The 25,365-nt window shown below is 38.2% G+C and overlaps 1 protein-coding gene and 1 pseudogene across 9 annotated transcripts in view; both read right to left on the bottom strand.

Moving 5' to 3' along the window:
• The window catches only part of LOC106179100 (putative G protein-coupled receptor 139), a 48,286-nt gene extending 23,505 nt beyond the window's left edge, over window positions 1–24,781 (bottom strand). The window contains exons 1-3 of one of the 9 annotated variants that reach the window (XM_086999970.1): window positions 24,501–24,781; window positions 14,402–15,104; window positions 4,897–4,969 (exon numbers count right to left, since the gene is read on the bottom strand). The gene's annotated coding sequence lies outside the window, so the exon portion shown is untranslated. Of the gene's footprint in view, window positions 1–4,597; window positions 4,672–4,896; window positions 4,970–5,369; window positions 5,631–12,529; window positions 12,552–14,401; window positions 15,105–22,468; window positions 22,743–24,500 lie in introns of those variants that run through there. The other 8 variants (XM_086999969.1, XM_086999968.1, XM_086999982.1 and 5 more) reach the window with 8 other exon arrangements.
• On the bottom strand, window positions 15,655–15,832 carry LOC112042181 (U2 spliceosomal RNA; annotated as a pseudogene).
• Window positions 24,782–25,365: the final 584 nt, after the last annotated feature.

Raw genomic sequence — 25,365 nt, 5'->3', positions numbered from 1 at the left:
ATTTCACAATACCACTTAATGGCAATGTGTTCTGAACAACTTAAAAGTCCTATCGCCATTTAACGCATAATGTTTTTTTCTGAGCGTCTAGTGATTTATACTGATTCGGTCAATAACTCGAAAGAGTTGCTCATTTTACGTTTTTTCCAAACTGACTTGTACTAGGCAATGGTATGAACCTCAAAACGGTTCAATGCCAATCTTTCTTTGACACAGTGTTTATTTACATGTTAAGAAGACCGGAACTGTCCAATTGTTATACATCTAAAGCGTCGTCCATTAAAACCAAGGAATTTTATTTGTTGCAGATGCTTTGTTTTCAGGATGAGACCATCGGTATGTTAAAGCGTGTCTGTTACAGAACATTTACGCTGTATCGATCAAAAGTTTCTATTCAATCTAGAGGAAAGATCGATATACAATTCTTTCTGGATTTGCCTAGATTATCCTAATCTAAATAACTCACCTCCACTGGACGTCCTTTATAGATATGAGGCTGAAAATGTCCTTTTTCATGCATGTATTTTTATATTATTTGTTTTTAGTTTTATTTTTAGTTTTATGAATGCGGTATCAGTGTAAACAAAGTGGAGAATGGGCTTATTTTGGGAATATTTTGGATTCGCTCATTTCTTTTTTCTATGATTATTTTTTCACACAATTCGACAATCTTGCACGCATCACATTCCTGCCCTAAAGATACACTTAGCAGGATTTCGGCAGAAGAGATAACGCCTAAGGTTGAAACTTTTACACATATTTCCTAAGCTTTTACACATATTTGTGCATTTACATGCCATCTCTATTGACCATTGGATGCTTATGTAATTAAGTTTTTGATACCAATTTTCTTTCATTGGCCCAGGAAAATTACAACATTGCCTTTTGCGTCGATTCCGACAACAAACGAACGCGAAGCATGCGACAGACCATGTAATATGGATAGTTTTATAAATATATAAAGCTTAAGAACAAAAAAGCCAGTATCCCATCAATTTCTAAGGTCATAGGGATAGGTGCTATAATGTGAAGAATTCTTTATTAATTACAAAAAAGACATTTTTATAAAGCGGTAAAAACGAGATAGGAAAGGCTAACAGGAGGAGAAAAGGAAAAGAGAGAGGAATCCATTTATTATGTAATTTCTTAAAGAAGGAAGTCAAATGCATTTTTTTCAAGCAGAAGTTAATAGGCTTTAAAACATTTTTGATATAGCTGATGGCTTCTGTACACTTTAAAGCAACACCATCATTCTAGACTAATCAGGTAAATCCAGTAAAGATGGTTTAAAATATTACCATGAAATAGCAATATTCCACGAGTTCAAAAACTGTATACATATGGTTACACTGGCCTACATCTATGAAATTGGTTTATTGGTTGGCCATACTGGCCCATATTCATGAATACGTTTGTCCATTAGCTGACTGTATTTGGCTATATGCATGAAGAAGTTTGAATTACCGTTCGGCTATCCTTGGCTATATCCATGAACATGTTTTTTTATCGACTGGTTAGACTGGGCTACAGCCAAAGCTACTGTGCTAACTAATTCTAATTGCCAGCTCCCTTTTGAGGCTCCAGAAACGTGCATGGAGAAATCACTATTTCAAAACTTCCCACCAAAATAAAAGTCTACCAGGCAGGTCAGAAACTTGGGTTCGGTACCGACAGCATATCAAGTTACTGAAATGATTTCACCAGCACTCCCTTCGAACCATTTGGGGGTATAAATTGGCAGAATTAGATCTCTGATGTTAAAGTTTTAGAAAGAACTGGATTGCGGCAATTTCCCAACAAAAGCATCTGAGATGGGCAGGCCATACTAGTATAAGGAGGTTTGGCACCGGTGGCTCTATTTGGAAATCTCTCACACGGCAAGAGAGACAGGAGTGCCTAAAATCAAAGATGGCCTTAAAAAGCAGCTAGCACCGGCCACCATGAACCCAAACACGTGACAAAAAAAGCAACTGACAGAAAATTGGAGAACCATCCCAAAGAGTACCCTCTACCAGGGCCACAGTTATTATTGTGAACATTTTTGTACCAGTAATAGAGATTAGCCATCTATTTAACCAGAGACATATCTGTTAATATCTAGTGAAAAATCAATCTGTCGCCCTGGTAGAGGGTACCCAAATAGGGCATCAGCAAACTTTGAGGTGTTCAGAGTAGCTGCAGCATAAAAGAAACGGTTAAACGAATGACAGAGTTTCGCCTGTCCTCAATGTGGAAAAATATGTATATCAATATTTTAATATCTTAAAAGACTCTCTTGCCACCAAAGGGCATTCCGACGAAGACAAGACCTAAATATCACCCCGTCCATGAATCTTCGGACCGCAGATAAAACCATCATCATTATACTGGGCCATGCCCATAAAGATGTCAGTTTATCAACTGATTCTACTGGGCTATATCCATGAAGATGTTAGTTAAACTACTGGTTATATTGACTATATACGAGATATTTTATAGAATGACTACACATAAAGACTATACACTTTATAGACTGACTGTATTGGCGATACCCATGAATATGATACTGACCTAGCAGACTATGTTGGGCTGTATCCTCGAAGATCTGGGCTTATCGACCGACTATTTTGGGCTAAATATCTATGAACAGGCTTATTTATACACTGACATTACTGGGCATTAACCATGAACAGGTTTGTTTGTAGACTGACAATACTTGGCTTATTTGGCATTAACCGTGAACAAATTTGTTTATAGACTGACAATACTGGGTTTTAACCATGAACAAGTTTTTATAGACTGGCTACACTGGCTATAATCATGAACGGGTTTGTATATATAAAATCTATATAAGGCTATAACCATGCAGAAGTCTTTTGAGGCCATGCATATAAATGAAGAACTTTTAGTGTCAGCGTTGGATATCTACGCTATTATCCCATTACCATCACACATTTTACACCTTTAATTTAAAAATAAAAACTGCAAGGATCAGCGTTTGAATAATTCAAATTGAAAAGAGGGGGAAAGAGAGGGAAAAAAACTAATCCCATAAAACATGGGGGTTCATTTCCCTCAAGTTCATGTTTATTGTACAGTATAACGTATCATTTCTGCCTCCAGTTGCGCAAACGTCGGCAGCGCGAAGTGTTTCCAAATGTAGCTGAAGGCCTGAATTGATACACGATGCAAATTAAACACGTCTGATAGAAGCCAATCTGAGGCCACAAAACAGGCACTGATCTGGGTCGGTTCCTTCTTAACACCCTAACTCAAAGCAGGGAGGGTCGCAAGGTGATCTTGTTCTCCATAATTGTCTGTCTTTATAGATTATTAGATTTGGGGGGAGAAAAGATACACACAGCGGGGAAAAGCAACGAAAATTCCACTCCGTGTATAGAACGCCGTTGTAATACTGTAATCTTTTTTTCTTCCCGTTTTTTCTCCTTTTTTTAAATAAAATTCCTGTGACCTGAATGAACTCCGACAGCTACACTTTCCATCCACCACAACCGTGTTAGAAAGCAGCAAAGAGGTACAATTCCCTCCGCTGGTGGGCATAGCATAGAGGAACGCTTGCTCTCAAAAATGATTTGTTCATCAGGCAGATAATAGATCAAGCGGGAATCAGGTGGGTTGAAAGGCAGTGAAGGTACTAAGCCGTGGTGTGCCCGGCTTGTAAGCCGTGCGTGGGGGCATTTACATCAAGGATGAGATAAAAAGGAAGGCCAAGGCATCAAAAAGTACGTAAGGCTAAGTGACAGGAAACAACAAGCAATTTTATAACGATGCATGCTGTATTCCGCTCTCAAGGTCACCACCCATCGAGTAGTTAGATTAACCGTACAGCAGGTAGAGTTGAACGTATTTTATTCACTTATCTATTCCCGTTAATACACACACAAACAGATAAAAAAAAATCCTATTAAACGCGCACAATTTTCTACCTTTTCACAAACAACATATTATCATCATCATAATGACGATAATAATAATAAAGTTCCATTCAAGAACCGGGCACGCTCCTTATCAGAGATACATCAATGCAAGATGACATTGTCCATTCACTCGGGTCCAAGACCGAAATCATTAGCCTCCTTATCTTATCTACCATTTAGTGCTCATATTTTATCCTTAACTTGCTGGTTCACCCACATATGTGTACATCATCATTTTAGAAACACACGTAGTCTTCTCCCTTCAGTTCTTACAGTTTTTGTGAATTAAGCAAACAGTCATTATTTTCTACACTCCAAAAACGGTTTTCCACCAAAATGCTTGCAAGGAACAAGATTACATGTCTCTCAACGATGATCCACCTCTGTTTTTTTTTTTCTGGTAAATTTCTCATCAAGCACTTGTTATCGGGCAGTTTCTACCGGGAATTCAATTAATGACCCCATTTCATTTTGACGCACAAAACTGAGAAGTGCCAAGCAAATCCGAAGCTCGTCAATTTATCATGTTTTCCAAATTTCATAAGACAGCCTCACAAATTTGATCAAAATGGGAGATACGATAACGCTTCCACCTCCACAGATTGACTTGGGAGAATGAAAAAAGGAACGAGAGTCACGATAAAGTCCCATTATTTAGATAGAAACAAATTTAAACTCACCACTGCTGCTGCTGCCAGCTTTCTGTTATGCTCTATGAGCAACACGAATTCAACAAGGTTAAAAAAACGATCAGCCATGTATGTATACTGTATATGTCCTGGTAGCATTCCGTTTTGGGTTACTCTATGCTAATTTTATCCCCTTTTAAGAAGATTTCAACACATGTGAACCTGAACAGAATGGATTACCTTAATTGTGGCTGGTTATTGTCCACGCACCAAAGAGTAACGCCATAAAGAAAGGAATTAAAAAAGTAATAGCTCTAGAGTGTGTGTAGCGACTTGTCCTTAACGCTCACCTTAACGATCTTCGTTCCTTTTTTAGCGTCCTTGTCCGTTTTTCTATCTTGCACACAGTTCGGTTATCGGAGCCTACAAAAAGCAGAATACAGATAAGCATAAAAAATCGAACAGCGTGTGTCACATCGCAGTTCACAGTCTGGTTTTTCTCCAGAAATGTAAATGTTGACTGTGACTGGAAACACGGCAAAGCTAGTTCGTTTCCTCGATACGAGCACTTGTTTTCTTTTGTTGCGATAACAGGGAGATTTTGTAGCAGGTTTTCCCTACCGTTTTGCACATCCTAAATCCCCTAAAACAAAGGGCTTTCTCTTACACGGTCCCAAATACACTAATCCTTGTTACCATGGAAACATTACGGTAGATGTCGCGATTCTAAGAAAAAGGTATCCAAATAAATTTCTCAGTAGCATGTTCCTTAAAAAATACAAATAACAACGAAGATTTCAAAGACTTTTTAAGGCCAACGCACCAAAATGTACATGTATATTCATTCATAGTTCCAATTTACCAAACACATTCCTGGCAAAAATACGCTCGTTTGTGGTCGACAAAATCGACATTACTCTAAAACAACCACCGTGTTAACCGTATCCCCGCTTTTAATGACTATGGTCATGCAAATCGTACACCAGCATCAAGCTCCAGTGAAGCGTGTATTATACAGGCAGTGACATCTCTGCCTAATCACATGTTAAAGCAAATGCTTAACATGGATACAAGAAGGAGTATGCTAGAATACAGACGCATTTTACTCTTATTGTTTTCTGGTATGTTTCATGTGTTGTTTTCGTTCTCGCATTTTCTCGCCCTCGTGGCACACCTACCACAGTGGGACTACCTGACCTATTTTTTCTCACAGAAAAAAGTGAGGCCCTTATTACAATTTTGTCTTTGATCAAAATAATCAAAATGTTTGCACGTCTTTTAATGGAATCATATTTAAATCAGCTTTGGCACTTTAAAGTGAAAACTTCTTAGGCACAACTTTGGGGATTTAGATCATGTTTTAACACAGGAAATGCGCTTTCTCATTTTTCTAAAATGGCAGTTTCTAGTAAATTCAGGATTTTATTCCCGGTGTGTGCTCGAGGGGCGCGGAAAGGGGGGTCAGGTGGGGGGGGGGGGGGTACAAGGACAATAACAACGTTTGTCATACAAGAAATTTTAAATAAATTTTGTACACTGACCCCGTTTGCAGAGAGTCATCACTCGTTAACCAATTCAACAATTTGGTATGTCTTTAGCCACCCCTTGTTTGAACGTGTTTCGGATACCGTCTTTAGTCTCAGTCTTTTCTTTTTATATTTCCCTCGTCTCAGGATAGTCCTTTTTTTTTCTTTTCAAGTTTTTGATCTCTATTTAAAAACGCAGTCTATACAGCATTATCAAAAGCAGAAAAAGAACAACCTAAAATTCCGATCACTTTACAGATACACAACGGTTCAAATCTGACTACCCCAACCATTCAAGATATCTATAGTATTATGCCTAAATGCTTTTTTCAAACAACTTTTCTATTTCAAAAACATGACAAGAAGTTGCGTTATCATCATCAACAGTAGAACGAACCGGGATCGCAGCTCTTTCTCAAATGTAAACAGACCTTGCGTAGCACAGAAGCGATTTATCTGAGGATAGGGTCAGTTCAGATGACGTCCACTCAAGCGCGTCCTATCCCTCTTATCCTCCTAGCGTTTGACTGATAAGTCAGGAAGTGGGTTGTCTTTCAAACAACCAAAGGTGAAACCTGCAGGAAATTTACCGCGAAAGTTTTATGGCGCCGAACAGTTAGATAGTATTGGCTCCTAATGATGCCTCTGATAGCATTGGTTCATAGACAACGACAAGTTAACCTGATTTGCGGAGCTGAAGATACTAGTCTTTTTGTACGCAACGGACCGTGATGTCGATTTATGGCTGAGATTTATGGGGCAGGCTTGTACGGTTATCTTCATCAATCAGGAAAAAATTAGGAAGATATTAAAGCAACTGTTTAGGGAAGCTGAAAGCCACATGATGGTTGTTGGCTTGGACTTATTTTACATTTCCTTAGAGTAAAATGTTTGATTAACCCCTGATATTCTAATCCCAAGGACACGTTTTTGGGAGGGGAGTGTTTTTCACTGTTAGTATTTAACAGAGTACGATTGTCATCGCCTTAATTAACCCTAACGTACAGGCTGACGTTTAATAGAAAGTTCGCAGCGGCTTAAAGGGGTTCGATACGTAGTTATGAAGGTCTGCATTAGGCAAAATAGCATTTTTCTCGTTTCTTTATATAAAATTCCTATCTTGATTTCAGTGTGATAACAAAAAATTGTTGTCCGATTTTGCTGTTTTATCCCCCACTCCTCCCGCAAGCGCCTCTGCAAGATTGGCCAGGCGTTTATCGTCAATTTAGCTGCTTTGTAAATGGGTGTGAAATAGTGATCGGTTTCCGAGATAGCTACGTAACTAAGTCAGATATTGGCATGATAAAAGTGGCGTAGTTGACGACTAGGTTGTTGTAATCTTCAATCTTGTGCCAGGATTTGGTTTTTACATTTAATTGTGTTTAGGAGATACGAGCCCCTTGTTACGATATTCCAATAAACAAGGGCATTATTTTGCCTCGTTATTGATAATGTCACAAGTAAGCTTTTCAAGATTTCCTGGCACCTGGTTGTTGTCCTTATCGTTGTGATAAAATACGTGTTAAAACGGTGTTGATAGTTGTCTAGGTAAAGAAATTTGGTTAAAAGCGAAAAAAACTTACGTCCAGGTTCTCCTTGAGGACACTGGCTTGAATAACAAAACTGAGATTGCCAGTGTCATGAAGGACCGTAGGTTCTGGAAATCTATTTATGCTGTTGCTTAAATAATGATGTCGACGGTCGACTGCGGTCGATATGATTGATTGATGGCTTATTTGATTGATTGGTTGATTTTATCACAAAAAACGCTGATGTTACGTCATCACGTAGACTTGGCAAATTAACCGTGATGTAGAATGGACGTGACAGCCTTATCTCATAACATGAGAATCTTAATTTCCACATTTTGTAAGCTGATAAGGAAATAAATAGGTATCGAACCCCATTCAGCACTCGTGTGACTGCTATATACTCCCCATATTTCTAATCACCAGCGATCATTCATGACCTGGTTGATAATCGGGAATCATCCTAAATGCGCACCGGAAGACATCATTTTCATCAAATAAAAAAACGCAAATACCTTTCTAATGAAATGGAATATTTCCAAGAAATATTACTCTAGTCTTCAATCATTTGTTTTTTTGTGTGTGTGTCTGAGTGTTAGTATTCAGCTGTGATCGAATATTTTCCCTGCATTTTTATTGCAATATTATGGATATAGAACGGAGATTAAATGTTAATTATGACTAGCTTTCGGACGTTGACTTGAGCGATTTGTATTAAAAATACGAAACCAGAGGACATATAGTAAGATATAATTCAATAGTCAGAGGTTCGGGTTGTTCTCTCTGTATACCGCCCTCTGCGACTGAGATTAATTTGGTCGTCTGTTGATTCGTTTAAGATCTTTACCAGAAAATACGCCTCATTATAAGTGTTCGACTGAACCAGCGTTGATAAAACATGGAGAAAAAAAAACACCGTCCACAAAGACACCTTTACACAAAAGCCAGCAATTATCTTGCCACATGGTGCGTCCTTTTTTATTAGAATGTGCTGCATGCAATAATCTTCCATAACGTGGAAGCGAACACCCTGCGTTACATATGGGGAAGAGGCTGTTCTCTTAATTCTTTATAACTATAAAAAACAGTCTGGTTGGGTGATAGACCGGGCTGACATGAAATGCTCACCTTAGAATGACATAAGACTACTGTTAAAGACTACTTTTAATTATAAAAACAGTCTGGTTGGGTGATAGACAGGGCTGACATGAAGCGCACACCTTAGCATGACATAAGACTACTATTAAAGACTACTTTTAATTATAAAAACAGTCTGGTTGGTTGATAGACAGGGCTGACATGAAGTGCTCACCTTAGCATGACATAAGACTAGTATTAAAGACTACTTTTAATTATAAAAACAGTCTGGTTGGGTGATAGACAGAGCTGACATGAAGCGCACACCTTAGCATGACATGAGATTACTATTAAAGGTAAAGTTTGAATGTAAAGCCTCATATTCCCGATGAACAATATGGCCCAACTTCATAACTAATCTGTTCAATCCTTAATCGACCTCATCCCTATGGGAAGCATACAAACTACCCTCTACCAAGGCCAAAGGAAGGCTTTTTCACTATGTATTCACGGACATGTATCTACATGCTTGTTCTGTGTACATTTTTTGTGCTCTGGCCAGCAAGAAATTTTGCAAAACAAGCTGGCCTTTGGTTAAAAGTACAAGTACATCCATCCCAAGCTGCTGCATATGTTACGGCCGCAATTATTATTATGGAAACCATCCGTGATAACTTAACAAGGGGCTGTCGGCACTGCGTGACGTTTAAGAACATGCAAGGATCCTTTAAGCAACGAGGGTAAAACTCTCTGCTCAGATTATGTCCTCTAATAGACTATAAGAAAGAAATACAAGTGTAGCAAATGTATTAATATAAAGACTTAATTGTTCAGAGTTTCAGAGACAAAAAATCTAAAAGTGCCCGGTTTGAATTTGTTGCCGCACCGGAATCGCTATTCTGCCATATTCAGATATACGAGTGTATGTAGTTGTTGCACTGAAAGAGTGTGGCACGGGATGGTAAAAAAAGGTTAAGAGTCAGTTAATTTCTTTGAATGCAATCTTCAAGTTATGGAAGTTTGGTTTTGAATGGCGAGCGAAAGACGAACCTGATCACATTATGGATAAATGATTTCACAGTTGACAAAATTGTAACACCTCTTCTCGAAGTCTAGTTAGTACGTGTAACATAACTCTTAAAGTCTTGCCCAACGGGCGAGTCATCTTTATCCGCAAAGCGCTGCTTCTTGCATTAATTTCCCAAGTCGTGGTATTTTTTCTATAGATCCAAAGCCTGGGGATTATATTTCAATGGGAAGCGATATAAATAAGGGGAAGACTGACCCTGCTTTGACGCTCGTGCTAATCTCAGCCTTGTTATGCTGTGAAGATCAAAGAGTGCTTCGTGAGATTTCATTTTCCGAAAAAAATATTTGTTCTCTTCACTCCATTAAGTTGTTTTGTAAATAAAGAACAGTCTTCTCTCTCTCTCTCTCAAAGTAGTCGATCGCGCACTCATACTTAAGTGGAGTATGACTTTTCGCTCAGAATTTCTTGCATAACTATTGATCTGAACTATTACTCTGGCTATCTCACTCTCGTTTTTCTCGAAGCCACCTTATTTCCAAAATATGACCAATCACAAAACATTTAACGTCGCGTCAGTATTTCCAAATCGAAAACAGAGGCTCTTGGGCATTATAAAATTGCACCTAGATATTAGGTTATTAGTGTCAGTTGCTGTTTCGCAAGATAAGGTTTACATAAAAGTGGAAAACAATACACTTTTGTCATGTCTAATAAATTTCTGCGACAGCAATTTTCTCAAATCAAAATACAGATATCACGGTAAATCGGCGAAGGCAACACGCCACGGAAGAATGAAACTTTGATCCCTTGACCGCACTATCTCAATAACGGAATATTTTCATTACATTGATTGCGCGATGAAAACGTTAATTTCCTCCTTGGCGTTTTCATACATAAGCTCAATAAAGAATTGCGTGTTAAGAAATGTAGATTTCTCCTACCTAGACGGGGATCAAGACACGCAATTTTGACACTTCCGTCACTCCAACGGAAATTCAAAATGGGTTCATAACACCTGCAAGGCACTTGGGATCGTTATAAAAAGAAGGGGCTGAGTCGGTATAAATAAAGGATTGTTTCTTTTTTCTTTACTGAGTTAAACCTTTTTTAACATAAGCGTGTGTATATGTGTGTGTGTGTTTTTAAGTCTGTGCGTGCATTGATAACATGAGCACGTATGTGTTTATACACGTGTGCGCGCGTGTGTTGTTAGAGTGTTTGTTGTTAATATTCAGTTCGTTCTACCAGTACCTTAGTGTGAGATCGTGTTCGAGAAAGAACCACGTGCACGCGCAATGGGTTAGTGTAGCAAAATGCGTTATGAAATTAAACACCTAGAAGCAATGCAAACCGACTTCGACCTGAATGACGGTCAATTATTCTAGTGCATCTTAGATGTCACGTAAATAACAGTATGTTACTGCCTTTTGGAGCGTTAATATGTTCCTGTGCAAATAAACCTGTTAGGTGTCTTCAAATTAATCTTTAAAAAAATTTACCACGAAGCTAATCCCCAGCCGTTACTACACTTGTTAAATGACGCTTGCAATAAATCCAAAAACTACAGAACACATTTCAGACGCTTGTACGATTTACACGTTTAAACTCATTATGGATAGCAAAATTCATCATTTGAAGTGTTAAAACCTACTTTCTACCGTCCTTTAACTTTAACCAAACTTGGCGTGAAAGAGTGTAATGTTTTGTGGCAAACATTCTGCCTTAAACAGATAAGCCTACCGCTTAAAATATTAGAATATACGTACGGAAAATGCAGCTAAAAGTGAGTAAAAATGTTTCTTGATAGAAGCCACTATTTTTGAAAATTATGCAAAAAAAAACGACTTCTCTGCTTATATACACAGCTCATCCTTAATATGCTACTTCGTATTTCCTTTTCAAGGACGACATAAATGGCAACAATTAGATGTCCTTGCTATTAAATCATCTTTGAGATGGAAAATTTATCATAAAATGGACGCCAATACGGGTGTATTACCGATGACATACAGCGTGAGGGCTTTTGGTTGCTGTTTACACAGACACACAAACACGCGCACAAATCGCGTGCCGCATCGATCTATTTCTTAAGCCTTACAGGCGTGCTCATAATAGTAATCTTCCAGTAGCCAGCCCAGCAGTAGGCCATATTACTAAACAGAAAGCAGCATTGCAGGCCGGGAACTGTCCGATATTTGGTTAAATTGTTGACGTCAGCAATGGGACGTTTCAAGACCGTTTTGTTCGAAGGAGAGAAAATACATGTACTTCGTTCCGTATATTGTTGCTTTAACCATTGACGCCGTTCTCGGCATTATGCGACAATAATAACAGTCATTTCACGATTCATCGGAATAATGCCGGCAATGTGCTCAATCAAAATACCTGCATTGCCAATGTTAATTTGGAATAATAGCTAGATCTAAGCTGGCAGTTAAATGTCCTTCGGTGATTTAATTCATTATAACACATGATGGTTGTATAATTGCATGTAAGTTGCATCTTCAGAAGAGTCTTAAAGTGCATTTACACTGATGGCCAATTTAGGCAACATTTCGTTCCTTTTCAAATAATTCAAAACCCATGTCTGATCTACGATTTTTACAATACCTTATCATGCCCCCCTTTGGTTTATCGAGTCACTGCAAAAACACTATTATTGGCCAAAATATCAGACAGTCGAACCACCATAGATTTAAGGTGATATGCAATTGGAAGCTACCCTGCTGGAGTGCCAATAGGACAATTTGGGAAAATTGCAAGTAGCCAGGAATTCTGACCAAATGTGGCGAAACTATAATAAGAGTGGCAAGAAACCTACCGGTTATTCCAGTTCATCCAGCGTCAGTGACAATAGGCGTTTGGTGCGCCCTGGAAGTCAAAATCGGTTCATTTTGACCTGCAAGAGAACAGCGAGAAGAGTGTGGTCATGACACCGACAGGGAAGAACGGATAAATCAATAGATGCCTTTCAGAAACCATGGCAAAAACACCCCCTTTTCACCATGGCACAAACTGTACAGATTAGCTTGAGCACGCTTGCGCCACAGTCTGTAATACCTTGGAACGAACAACAAGGGATGGAGAAAAGTGAAATGGACGAATGAAATCCGGTTCAATATGAAGGTCGTGTGAGAGTCTGTAAAAAAACGAAATCCAGCATTCGGAGATGTTTGAGTTTCATTCGCGCACAAGGAAGTGGTGAATCCAATATGACCTGAACTGAATTCGCAAATGACGAAGATCCTTCATCGAAATGTGCATCACAGGTCAGAGATACAGGACAATATACTTGGCCAAGTAGTATCGTTAATTAGTGTCCATCCAGTTTAGTACAATTGACAAGACATTTACAAAACATGATTTGACTTGTTTTTGTGCCAATTTGAATAAATTATGAAAAATGGGAATTTATCAAATGACGATTTTTCTGTATCTAAGTGTAAATCACTGGTGTCTCTTATACCGAGTTTTTTTCTATTTCTGTCCTTCATTTATTTTGAATCTTGAAAGCTTGAATTTTCATTCAAACATAATAAGTTTGAATCGATTAAAAAAATTGGTGTCGATAACCTTTTGCGGTAGGAAGATCGAAGGGCGTCACCAGTGTTCCAGGTGCAGAGCTCATCCCGTCACGCACTTCAAAAACTCGGGTATACGAACCAGATAACGCACGGTCAAATATGCATTAAATACGCTCAATAACAAACTGGCATCGTCTTGTGTCCGACAGATCAAAGATCAAAAAGATATTTAATGAGGTCGTATGATGTAACGAGTTGTGGTCCAATAGTTCTTGAGTAATGTGGCGGCCTCTTTGTATAACGCTGATGTAAAGAAATTAACTATACAATTATAAGTAATTAGTTTGCGTGCACCTACCTTGGATAAGAAATTAGTATATAAGCGATCGGAATTGATACCTTGAAAAAAGGGAAGGAGAAGGAGACTGACAGAGACGGAGCACGGAACAGACGTGATTTCGGGGAATTAGGAATTGGAGACTTCACTTAGAATATGTAGATACCGAGCGTCGACGAATAAATCGTTCAACTGGTCATTGTGTGGACTTGGGTTTCCTTTGTGCGACCTTACGTAAATCTGACACGAACCGTGGAATCTTTAGATTGCGTTATCCGCTAAGTAAGTCGAAAGGGTAATGCTCTATTTCGAGCCCACGCTTGAATTACGCGTCCAAAATTTATATAAGTTTAAGACATTCATTACATATGTATAAAAAGGTGCATAACAATCTGTAGTCATGCACTTTATGGTATAGCCTGGGGAAAGTATGAACAGATACTTCTGAAAGTAAAGCACTTCCTCGTGCCTGAGAGATGTCTGTGTATATAAACATACATATTTTGCATGACGATAAGGTTTCCTATTCAGATACATATGTACCTTCCGCCCCTGTGATATATAACGGTAGCCTATAAACCCAGTGTTCGTTGCACCAAGTATTTTATAATAATTAGACACTCACAAAGAAAATATATCTGACAGGTCAAAAACTCGACAAGTTGGGAGGATGAGTACCAAAAAAACGGCATCCTAGACCACTGTATCAAACGTACCGTATCATGCCAATTACCAAAGAATATTATACGATTTAAGTCATCGTAGATAATCTGAAATGTTTCATTGATATATATACATCTATTAATATAATATTCTACACGAGGTTACTTACCTGTTTATGCGTATTGTAGGTAAAGACCGTAATTAGCTACACTGATCAAGCTGTTCCGCGCTTAATTCTTTTCACCTTTTATCCCTTTTAACCCTTTATCCTCCTTCCCCACTGACTGCCAAGAATTCTGCCGTCATCTAGAGAGAGTTGCCGTGTTTTTATCTGCTGTTAAAATTCTCAGTTCTCATTCACTGTACTCGCTACCGTACAGACGAAGTCCACAATTTTTGAAATGATGAACGATATGCGTTTATCACGCAGAAAGGAAAATCCTTCAAGTCAATGTTCCTCTCTTTATGGCCAATCTACTGTGCCCACTGTAGTTAATTAAGATAGACTACGAGTTCTTGTATTCGACCATCACGCAGCTTTATGCTCTTATTGATGTTTTGCTTCCCTCGAGGAAAAGGTCGACTTAACTTGCGTGGTCAGTCGAAAGTGGACACCGGCCTTGCGCGCGCGCGCCCAGTTATGGGAGATAAGTGGTTCAAATTAGCCGAGCGATTTGAAACACTCTGTACTTCGTCTCAGATTTTCCCAATAGTGCGTGTAAACAGTTTCGTGTTACTGTTACACGGTGCACGCATCCCACGCAAACTTCTGATGGTCCCCTTCCAAGTAACACTGTGGTATTTTACTTCAATATTAGCTAATACTAATATTCACATGTAACACCGGTACCTCGCCAGGGCCTATTTATAAACTGTAAAGAAATAACATCATTGTACTGGCTTTCTCGCGGCAAAATAGCTCAGGTATGGATTGGAAGCAAAATGCAATATGCTTTATGAATGGAAAATAGGATATAATTGACGGTGTTGATAGGGGTTTCTGGATATAATCATCGGTTGATCTCTCTTTAATAAGCTTCCTATTTAATACAAAGCCCTGTCAGGGAAGAGGTCTTGGCTGGTTAGAGTCTAATGACGTCACGAGACGACCACATTTATACATTTGAGATTCGGTCGCCTGCACCGCCTGTATCACTATAGACTTCTTCGCTATATGAAGAATGTTTAATTACAGATTTCATATGAAACACTGTCGGTCTCTAATTAAACTGTTAAATTAGCGGAAATATCATTTAGTGGTTTCTAGTGGTGTCTTTATGTTCTAGTGGAGTCCTTTGGCGACGGCTACTATTTATTTTTATGGTCATTTTTTTTACTTCTAGAGAATCACCGTGGAAAACATATTTGGTGAGTTGTATGTTCTCAACAAATGGTACACAATAAGGCTATCTTCACAGGTATTTTAGCTTTTCTTATCCCTAAGCCATGTAAAATACGATATATTGAAAAAAAAAAACACTATAAAGAACGTTTTTTTACGCCCCGCCCAGTTCCAAAAATCGGTTTAATATCAAAGTTCCTTGTAAGGGACGTATCAGATATTAAGCTGATAAAAACAGATACTGCACTTTGAAGCGATACTATGAAGAACGGTTAACAGTTGTCATGTGATCATTTGTAAACAAAACCATATAGGATTGGAGGTGGGACAACCATCTGACCGCCAGGAAAGGTGTTTCGTACTGACAGAAATTTGGGAGCCTCTCACACGGGTGAAAGGAAAATAATTTTAATAAAAACATATGAGTTCATCTGGAACAAAATTTAGAGCTTTTGATAGACTTATAAATTTGACAAGATGGTTCTTAAGGATCTATCAAGTCTTACAAAAATGCCTAGTATTTAAAATTCTGCTATTGTGTTGAGTATTGCCTTATTCAGTAAGAGTTCAATAGGTTATTTGGCACCTTTGCAATTTTCAACCGACCAGTCTAACCTCGACCTGTTCTTGTTCTTGGCTCGGACCCATACTAAGACTACCTGTAGGCAATTAACGTGAAATCAAAACAGAGGAATAAAAAAACAGAAAGAAAATGTCACTCATAATCTTTTTAGTGCATCGCTGAAAATTGGAAATTCCAAGCAGTAAAACAAAAAGGATAAAAAAGTGCAAAAAATCGTGCAGAATCAAATAAGCTTACTTTACGTAAATATGTTCCCGCCTTTTTCTTGCTGGATTCAATTAATAGGGCAACTGGTCCGAAAACATAACATTTAATCTCAAATGGTAGGAATGGAACAAATTAAATTATCTTCACTGCGAAGAAAATATGGTTAGAATACAGCTCTTTTCGATCCAAGTTACTATTTACACGAAAAAGTTTATTGTAAGCGAATGTGCCAAAAAAAAAAAAAAAAAATGGAGAAAATGTTTAATGCAAATGTTTAATGCCAACAATATACAACTACAAAGGGGTGATATAAATATTACAACATCTGTGTGAATAGTGCACTAGGTGACATGGGGAACCCCTTTCTTACTTTGTGATTCGCGATTTATTGTTCGCGTAACCAGTGATGAATTTTCATCCATGTGCGCCATGAAGGGTGTCATCCAACGTTTAACACCATTCTGGCTGTCAAATTTCTACCATGGTGAAGGTACGGGAACTTACAAATAAAGAAAGAGAAGAAATTGTATCTCTGAGGGAGCGAGGGTGGAGATGTCCCCCAGAGAGCCGCTGTCAGGGTCAGGGTTTGCAGAAGGATGGAGGACACTAGTGATGCCCGTAAAGTACCAAGAATTGACTTCTTAAAGAAGACTATTGCCAGAATCGACATGCGTTTTTTTATGCCATCAAGGTTAAGGGGATTTGAGCCGTGCAGCAAATATCCTTTGCAGTGGCTGAGCGCAATTTGCAGGTTGAGATTAGCAAAAGGACTGTTCAAAGAAGGCTCCGGGCCTCAGGAATTCACACTAGGGTTCCCAGGTAAAAACCACCTATCACGTTGGTAAACAGTAAAAGATTGACACAGGCTAAAAGAAATGCGGCATGGACAGCTGATGCGTCCATTTTCACCTGGAGCAACGTGGGTGGACAAATGAGAGTGGGAGAACGTCATCCACGTCTCAAATGCCAGAGAATATGCATTTCCTCACTAGACTGTCCACTTCAATATTGGTTTGGGGTTGCATTGGTCTCTACGGAATTGGTGAACTGGTGTTGATCAATTTAAACTTACATTGAAATTCTGGACCAGCACCTTTTGCCATCGACGGAAAACGTCTTTGGGGACAGAAACCATTCGTTTGTTTTCCAACCAGATACTGCTGCACTCCACAGAACAAGGGCTGTAAGAGAATGGCTCTCCGGCATGACATCAACAGGCTTAACTGGCCTGCCCAATCGCCAGAAGCAATCCCGAGTGAAAACAGGTGGAATGAGCTTGGAAATCAAGCGGCAAAAGATCACCCCTTTTCCAAAAATGATTAAATTCAAAGTGTGTTTAAAACCTGTGCCAACACAGCCCCCAAAACATAACTGAACCTTAAGCAGTGTAAGGCCAGAAAGGTGGTGGCCATATTGAGATCACGCGGCTATCCTACCAAAGGTTAATACTGACAAAATAGCAGGTGTTTTGTAAAGACAAAGCACTGGTCTGTAAACCTGTATAGTAAAGATACTAAAAGCGCATTCAGAACAGCGGACTTACAGATCTGCGGATCAAATATGGCAACCCACAGATTCGCCACGGGGATTAAGCAACAAGCATTCAAGGGGGTCCGCCATTTTTAATCCGCGGATCCGTTTGTCCGCTGATCTGATTGCGCTGTCACTGACCAATAAAATACCTATTGAAAAACCTAACAAACCTACCTGTCATTCACCTTTGAGCAAAATGGTGCAACACTTTTGTCACCTCTTTGTATTAAAGGACAATGTTCATGTAAAAATCCATTTCTCGAATTTTGAAGATACAGCACTCAATCTATACACTAGAGGTATGTTTTAATCGATCCCCGCCATTTAAAAATTATAAAAACAATCTATTAGTAGAAAAAAAGCGTTTTAGTAAACCTCACCTCAATATGCAAAAATGAAGCAACAGATCTGGGTCACGTGGTACTGTGACGACAATCACGATAAAGGTCTATGAGACTCAACTGAGCTGCAGGTGCATACAGACGGAGAAGTTAAGGAAAGTTGTGTTGAACGGAGTTGAGGAATTTTCGTTATGCCTCGGTGTGTTGCCGTGGGATTCACCAAAATTGCAGCTCTCGTTGACAATCTTTCTTTGTCTGTGACGGTCTTCCATGACTTACTTACTAACTTCGGTGACAATAGTTGCGATGCTCTAGATCATGGTCACCTCAGGTGGTTTAGATCATATCAAGAGCTGGTAGTCTTTCAGATTAACTGTCAACAGTTGGCAAACTTACTGATTGCTGATGCATTTTAAATGCATTGTAGTTGACCAAAAGCTCGTTTACAACAAACCTGTTAATTATGCACCGCTGCAATTCCCAAGCCAGGTAATAACAGGTATGAAACTCGTCTTGGTGGGCTTTCATATTTTTCAATATATCTCATTTATTTCATGGGGTTATTTTATTGGTATTTGTAAATGACGTTAAATATCAATACTTAAACAATTAAGTTCAAACACGGTCGCGAACATTAATAAAAGAAATTGCTCTCAGGGTATCTTGAAGCTTCCGTGGAAGAAAACGTGTTGAGGAAAAACATATTAAAGAAAAAATGGGAACTGCTATAATAAAATGGTTCGTTCTCCTAATTCATTTATGCTTTGAGGATTTGTTTCTGAAGATTATTTCATCTGAAATATTAAAGAATTTAAAAGATTGATTATTTTATAACTTGAAACGCAAATTCTGCGTCAGTACGCAATTTTTTTTTGCAAATTTGTAAGCTTATAACAACGTGCTATAAAGATCTACTCAAGAAAAAAATTTGCTTGGGTAAAATTGAGTACGGAATGAACTGGAGACACTTGGCTTGTCATTAAGTTTACACGAAAATATGTCAGGTAACTTTATACTGTCTTTGAAAGAGTAAAGATTGAAAGATAATTTTAGACAAACTTTGACGGGGGAAATACCTACAAAGAGTAATGGGCTATTTCGCCAACATCTTGTTGAAAATTTTACACTGCAATTCTATTCAAATAAGCTAAGGAACTAATTGCCAAATTAATACTCTCATCACATAACAGGGGGGTAACCAGACCTGCAAAAATTGTACGCACATATTTAAAAAGATTACAAGCACATACAGCAAAATGTAGACTTACGCAAAACATGAAGGACAGCGTAATCACAGCAAATGTACCTCATATAGTAGCTTAATTTCCATTAATAATAAAATCATTATTTAAGTCAAAAATATTCTTGCGATTTAATAACTATTTTAATTTACCCAGAACGGTATATTTATTTTAAAGGCGGTTAACTGAAATATAGTTTTATGATTTGTTTGTGAAAATTGCCCATGTCACCCTGTTAGTTTGGAGGTCTAAGCTGGATCAAGTCCGTGTTAACATTCCTATGAAGTTGTGCAGGAAAAATTCTTCCTTTCTTTCTCCAGCTCCTCGATAAACCTGGTGTTCAGATTTTATCTAGTACCCCCAGGTCTACGGGAGCTGCGCTTTGTAACTAACGCACAGGTAGATTTTTACCTGAGATAACTGGAGTAAAGCTTAGATAGAGAGTGCGTTCGATACAAGCAAGACAAATTGAATGCCATTTAACCCTCTAATTAAGAGGTAAAGGAAGTTCCAGGTAGATGGATGATTAAGATAGGACTTGTAAAGGTAACGGGCATTGTTTACCTCAGTTTAATAAAAGTATGCAAGACGGAGTGTCAGCGGTTTAATAAAATAAATTGAATTTCACAAATAACATGGACCTCATATGCAATAATCAACATTTCCCTTAACTCATTCAAATGCAGTGTTTTATACAACTTGGGATAACCATAATGAAATGCTTGTTAAAGAAATGACTAGACGGGAAATGGTTTTACACAGCTTCACGAGGATTTAGACCCCTCCGGTAAGAGATTTGAATGAGTATGAACTTTTATCAGAAGCCAGAGAAGTCATCTTACAGGTAGACAATGCAGCTCAGTTTGACAGCTAAGCACACTCTGTTCTCCAGTGGCTCGATTGTCGTCATTAGACCACGTGACCACGTAGCTCATTAACTCCCAGGCCGAGCAAATAGGACGTTTTTTAAAGCCAAAAATTTACAAAATGAGCTTTTAATTTGTGTATTTGGATAAAGATATCGTTAGTTGGGCATGTTTTCTGAAGAATATGTTCCGTTCAGGCCATTCTGACGGCATGAAGCAAACCCTTTAACATATAGTACATGCACTATAAGAGCATCGTACATGTATGAAAGTGGGACTCTGATTGTAAATAGAAAGGTATCTTATAATGAAACACAGAGAAGTCCGTAATTGCAACTGAGTAATTCAAGATCTCGAAAAAATTATGCCAATTAAGTTAATTATTGACTTTTCATTCAATATCCGGTGAACTGAATACGCTTTCCCTTCAGTTTTCGACACTTAGAGGAACAAACATGTAAATATATGTCATTTTCTAAAAGTTCTAATAACATTTTTAGACATTAAGATTTTATTTTAGTATTATTTTAGTAAAAAGGTAAAGCAAAGTTAGAAGTCGGATAATATTTTCTACAGTCATTATCATTTGTAAATATTTGTATATATATTGCGGTAGAAAGTTTTGTCTCCATTGTTATATTTGTGTGTGACATTCCTTTTTGCTGTATCGGGACCATAGCCTTTAAGATAGCGTGCTATTACTTAGCATGCAATCATCGTTAATCTGCGAATAACGTGTCGAAATTTGACCTAACATGGTCGGGGTCAGTTCAGCTGAAAGTTTACCAAAATTCTTTTTATTACATGTGCGAGCCATTGTATGGAATTGCACTCATTTCACCTTATACTGTTGACTTTTCCCTCGAGTTATCCAAGACGTACGTTGTGTATACTGTATTTACTAGAGAGACATAAAAATATTTCTCATTTCTCATTTTCTCTCCATGTCTTAAAACTAATTCTTGATTGGTCTACCCAACTTGCGAATACCTTTTATAATAACACTTATAGAAATGCTAATATTCACCCTTTAAGTCAATACTTTTAAGTTAAAATTGCTTACGGTTATTAAATATTTGGATAACACAAAAGGTGCCAAAAACACAATATTTTTGGCACGAGTACAGCATTATTCGTGTATTTGGTTAGTACGTTCACAATGTACTTTAGTCCATGTACACTGTAAAAAACACAAGTAAATGAAAGTACATCATTAGGACGCATGCATCAATTTAAATGCGAAACAATCGTTTCCAAACACACCAAGGAGTTTTCCTTTTAAGTAATAACCACAGCGCCATGCGTGCGCAATGAGTAATAAGGTATCTATGACTTGCGCCCAACCCATTAGAGGGTGATATTACCACGGAAGTACTCCAATATCTGTCATACTGCACGCACTCTTGTCAACAGATCTAAGAACCTGATCGAAATGACGTTGTCTGTTTGGGTGGTTTATGATAAGGAATGACGTAGAGCTACACTTGGCAGCTTCCTCTTCCTCTTCCTCTAAGACGAAGGACGAAGGGCCAGTTTCACAAAAGGAAATGGTCTTAACAAATATTTTTGATGCGAGATGAACCAGTGGTTGTCCAATTATTGTAACAGCTGTCTGGTTCAACAATAGCCATTTGATTAATTTTCTTAAAATACGTCCACTATACATCATTGAAGTGGCTTACTGTATTGTCACTTAATACCGGCGTGGCAGGAATGGTAGTCCGCTAGGAACAGTAGTCCGTTTGTACAGGTGACATATTATATCCCAATACCCCGACTAACCCTAATCTGTACTAATCATATTGGACCCCGGGTTTCCATCCCTAGGACTACCATTCCTGTCACACCGGGCCAGAGTACCATGTCAAGCAAGTTTTTGGGTCTTAATCTACGATTTAAATTTGGTTCATGTTAATTTGTGATATTGGTACCTATGAACCGTTTCATCATTTAGATAGCAAAACCCTTCATCGAGGTTACTGCGACATGGGTCGCCTTCAATACAGTTGGATGAAAAAGAAACAAACCATCTAATGATTTTATGGCATCACAATATCATTATCTGTGGTAAAATACTGCTTCAAATTCGCTGCTCTACGCTCATGAACCAGAAAAAAACTTACCCAGTGATAGCATACAAAACGTGGTTGACCTATGCACGACTCCGTTCTACTCGAGCGTGTAAACATTTTCAACAAACGAGTGTCGGTCTAATAGTGGGTGTGTTCGGAACATTCCACCACATAAACTTTCTCCAGCTAGCATGGATACAAAAACTAAAGTCCAGATTCAGTTCATGAGAAAGTTCTCACCAAGATGCTCATGTATTGGCCATTGGACTGATGTATAAAATATATTGCCACTGGAGCTCTACTAAGATAAGCCTCAAGAAAAGTGAACAGTTTTTACCCAATCTACTGCCTGGATGCACTACTATTGACAAGTTTTAAGCAACTCTTGGAAGAGCTCGATTTATACCTGTTCATACCGTTTAATGCCATTTAACCGTAGTAAAACTCAATTTAAAGGATGCTACAGGCATATGTACAGATACAGTATAGGAGTCAGTTGTAGGTTCCACTAAGAGCGCTCTTTATCTATAAGCTGTCTGTGTACCTGGTCCTTGTAAGTTTGTTCAATTAATAACAAGGTGATGTCAACTTTTTCTATAAAAAGCAAAGAAACAAAGTAAATAAAAAAAGAAAATCAGAAAAGACGGAAATTACGCACAAACCTAAGCTCAAATTACCAGGATTTCTGCATGCAAAATACTTATTAGACTTCATAGTTCTATAGATCTCCAATTAAATTCCATTTGGGTAGAAGCCGTGGGCTGAGTACAAGAGTAGATCTTCAAAGTCTACGTGGAAATAATTGCCTGACTGTAGCGTGTTTACTAGATAGGGAAAATAATTTGATTTATCTTGTATTATTTTGAAAAAAAAGGAAGAAAGACAAAATCACCGCAGCATCACAAGATTGAAATTAAATGAATTAAGGCGGGGAAATGAATTTGAAAAGAAACTAATAGCCTGTCATGTTGTCTGAAATGCTATACCGACAAAAACACTCAATTACTTTACTTAAGTACCATTTTTGAATGAGCGTTAATAGGATTTACTGAAGTTTGTATGTTTTAAATTACCCATTCTCCTTTCAAATATCCTGGATGGTTTCGTTTATCTGGAACTGAAGTAGACCAAATTTTTGATCCAATAGTTTAAACCAATTTTGCTGCCCATGATCCTATTTCCCTGTGTCTGTAAATGAATATGACGTCAAATGACACGTTTTGGAAGCTATCTAGATCAAACTACTTCCTTGTTTGTATTTTTAAGTTTAAAATATGCCATCTAATTCACTGTTTTACTTTATTTAACAAAAGTCTGTACTTTAAGAATTGCACTTTCAGAATAACGCAATCTTTTAAACTATTTGCAATATAAAACATGATAATAATAGTAATAACACTTTCAGCTGATTTTTATAGATTGCAAAATAAGGAAGACAGTATTTCCCCTTCCTATAAGGCGGTCATCGTACGAGGACTGATAAGGGCTGAAGAAAGAGCGAGCCCTAATGCTTGGCTACATCTGCGAGGAAAGCGTCCAGGCATGGGTTAAGTAAAGGATTTGTGCCGTCCTTTTAATTTTTCAGCATAGAGCACCGTGTAAAGTGACGATATCGCCTCGTGATATCAAATTATGCCTTATCTCTCGGTTCTTATCTTTGGAAGGAAAGATCAAGCGATTTTAAATCTAAAATCGAATGGGAGAGCCCAGTAAGTCGCCGAATCAATTTCCTTTATTTGATATATATTGGATATTGTGCCCCAACGAATATTGTGTTTTTGAATATTGTGTCTTATTTTTAGTGGTGATACATTTTTTTTGTATTGTCATTGATTCGGAACCTTTAAATTGAGACAGATATAATAAATGATAATTGAACAATGCCGGTAACTTCCCACGTATTTAGTTCAGGTAAACTTCCCACGTATGTAGTTCTTTGCCATCCAATTGATATATCTACAGCTTAATTCGATTGCATAAATATGATTGATTAACATTATCACTAAAACTATAACTCGTTATGTGTTATTAGGTATGGTAATGATGGTCCCGAACTAATCTTAAGATAATTTAATTTACTCACCTATAGTGACGGGTATAGATTTATCCAACGGAATGCGCTGTTTTCTTTCATTACGTGCAGTAAACTTTACAGATAAAGTCCCTGTCGGTGATCTCAGGTGTTTTTGATCAGTTTTGAAAGCCTGTTCCCCTTAAGCCACGACGTCTTACACGGTTACACCAACAGTGAGCGGGGTCTTCTTATATCATCCCCAATGCTAAAGGAAATAAAGGTAAAGCCACGGCAAATTGCGTTCAATAGATGCGTATCGCGGATTATACAATAATCAGGAACGCGAACATTGGATGGATGGGAAGATTAGAGCGTGTTTAGCAGATAGGCCTTCACGCCTTCTTGGCTCACCCTGGCACCACCCCGCACGGGTGCCTCGTTCACACCAAACTATTCAAGTCCGGACTCCATTCGATCTGAGTAACGCCAATCGTACTGGTTTTATTGTAATCAAGTGATGCCTTCACAGTATCCCTTCATTTACAGAGACGGTTATCCCAATTAAGACTAAACAACGAACGTTTAAAGTTACGCTGCAACTACATGTGCTTGAATACTTATCAGACTACTGACGTCATTAAGATCAAACCTTGTGAATCTAGGTGTGAACGTTGCTTTGGACGTCAGTTCAAGCATTGTGTTGGCATGGCCAAATAGTTTTTTTTGTTACAGCCACGGGGCAAAAGCCTGCGTGTCAGGTGTACAACAGTTTCAAGTTACCTTTCAGTGAACGGACTAACATAGCACCAGTGCCTTTCTTGCAATGATTTCAATATCTATAACATAAAAGTATAAAAAAAAGCCGAAAAGTCGGAGTTCAGACTTAATTTATTTTTCTTTGCCACGCGATTGAGCGGTTGCAGGTACTTTTACA

Source organism: Lingula anatina, chromosome 1 (assembly GCF_051362555.1).
Source record: "Lingula anatina isolate TDL-2025a chromosome 1, LinAna3.0, whole genome shotgun sequence".
NCBI classification, from domain to species: domain Eukaryota; kingdom Metazoa; phylum Brachiopoda; class Lingulata; order Lingulida; family Lingulidae; genus Lingula; species Lingula anatina.
The sequence above is the reverse complement of the archived record's forward strand: the minus strand, read 5'-3'. Positions and strand labels throughout refer to the sequence as shown.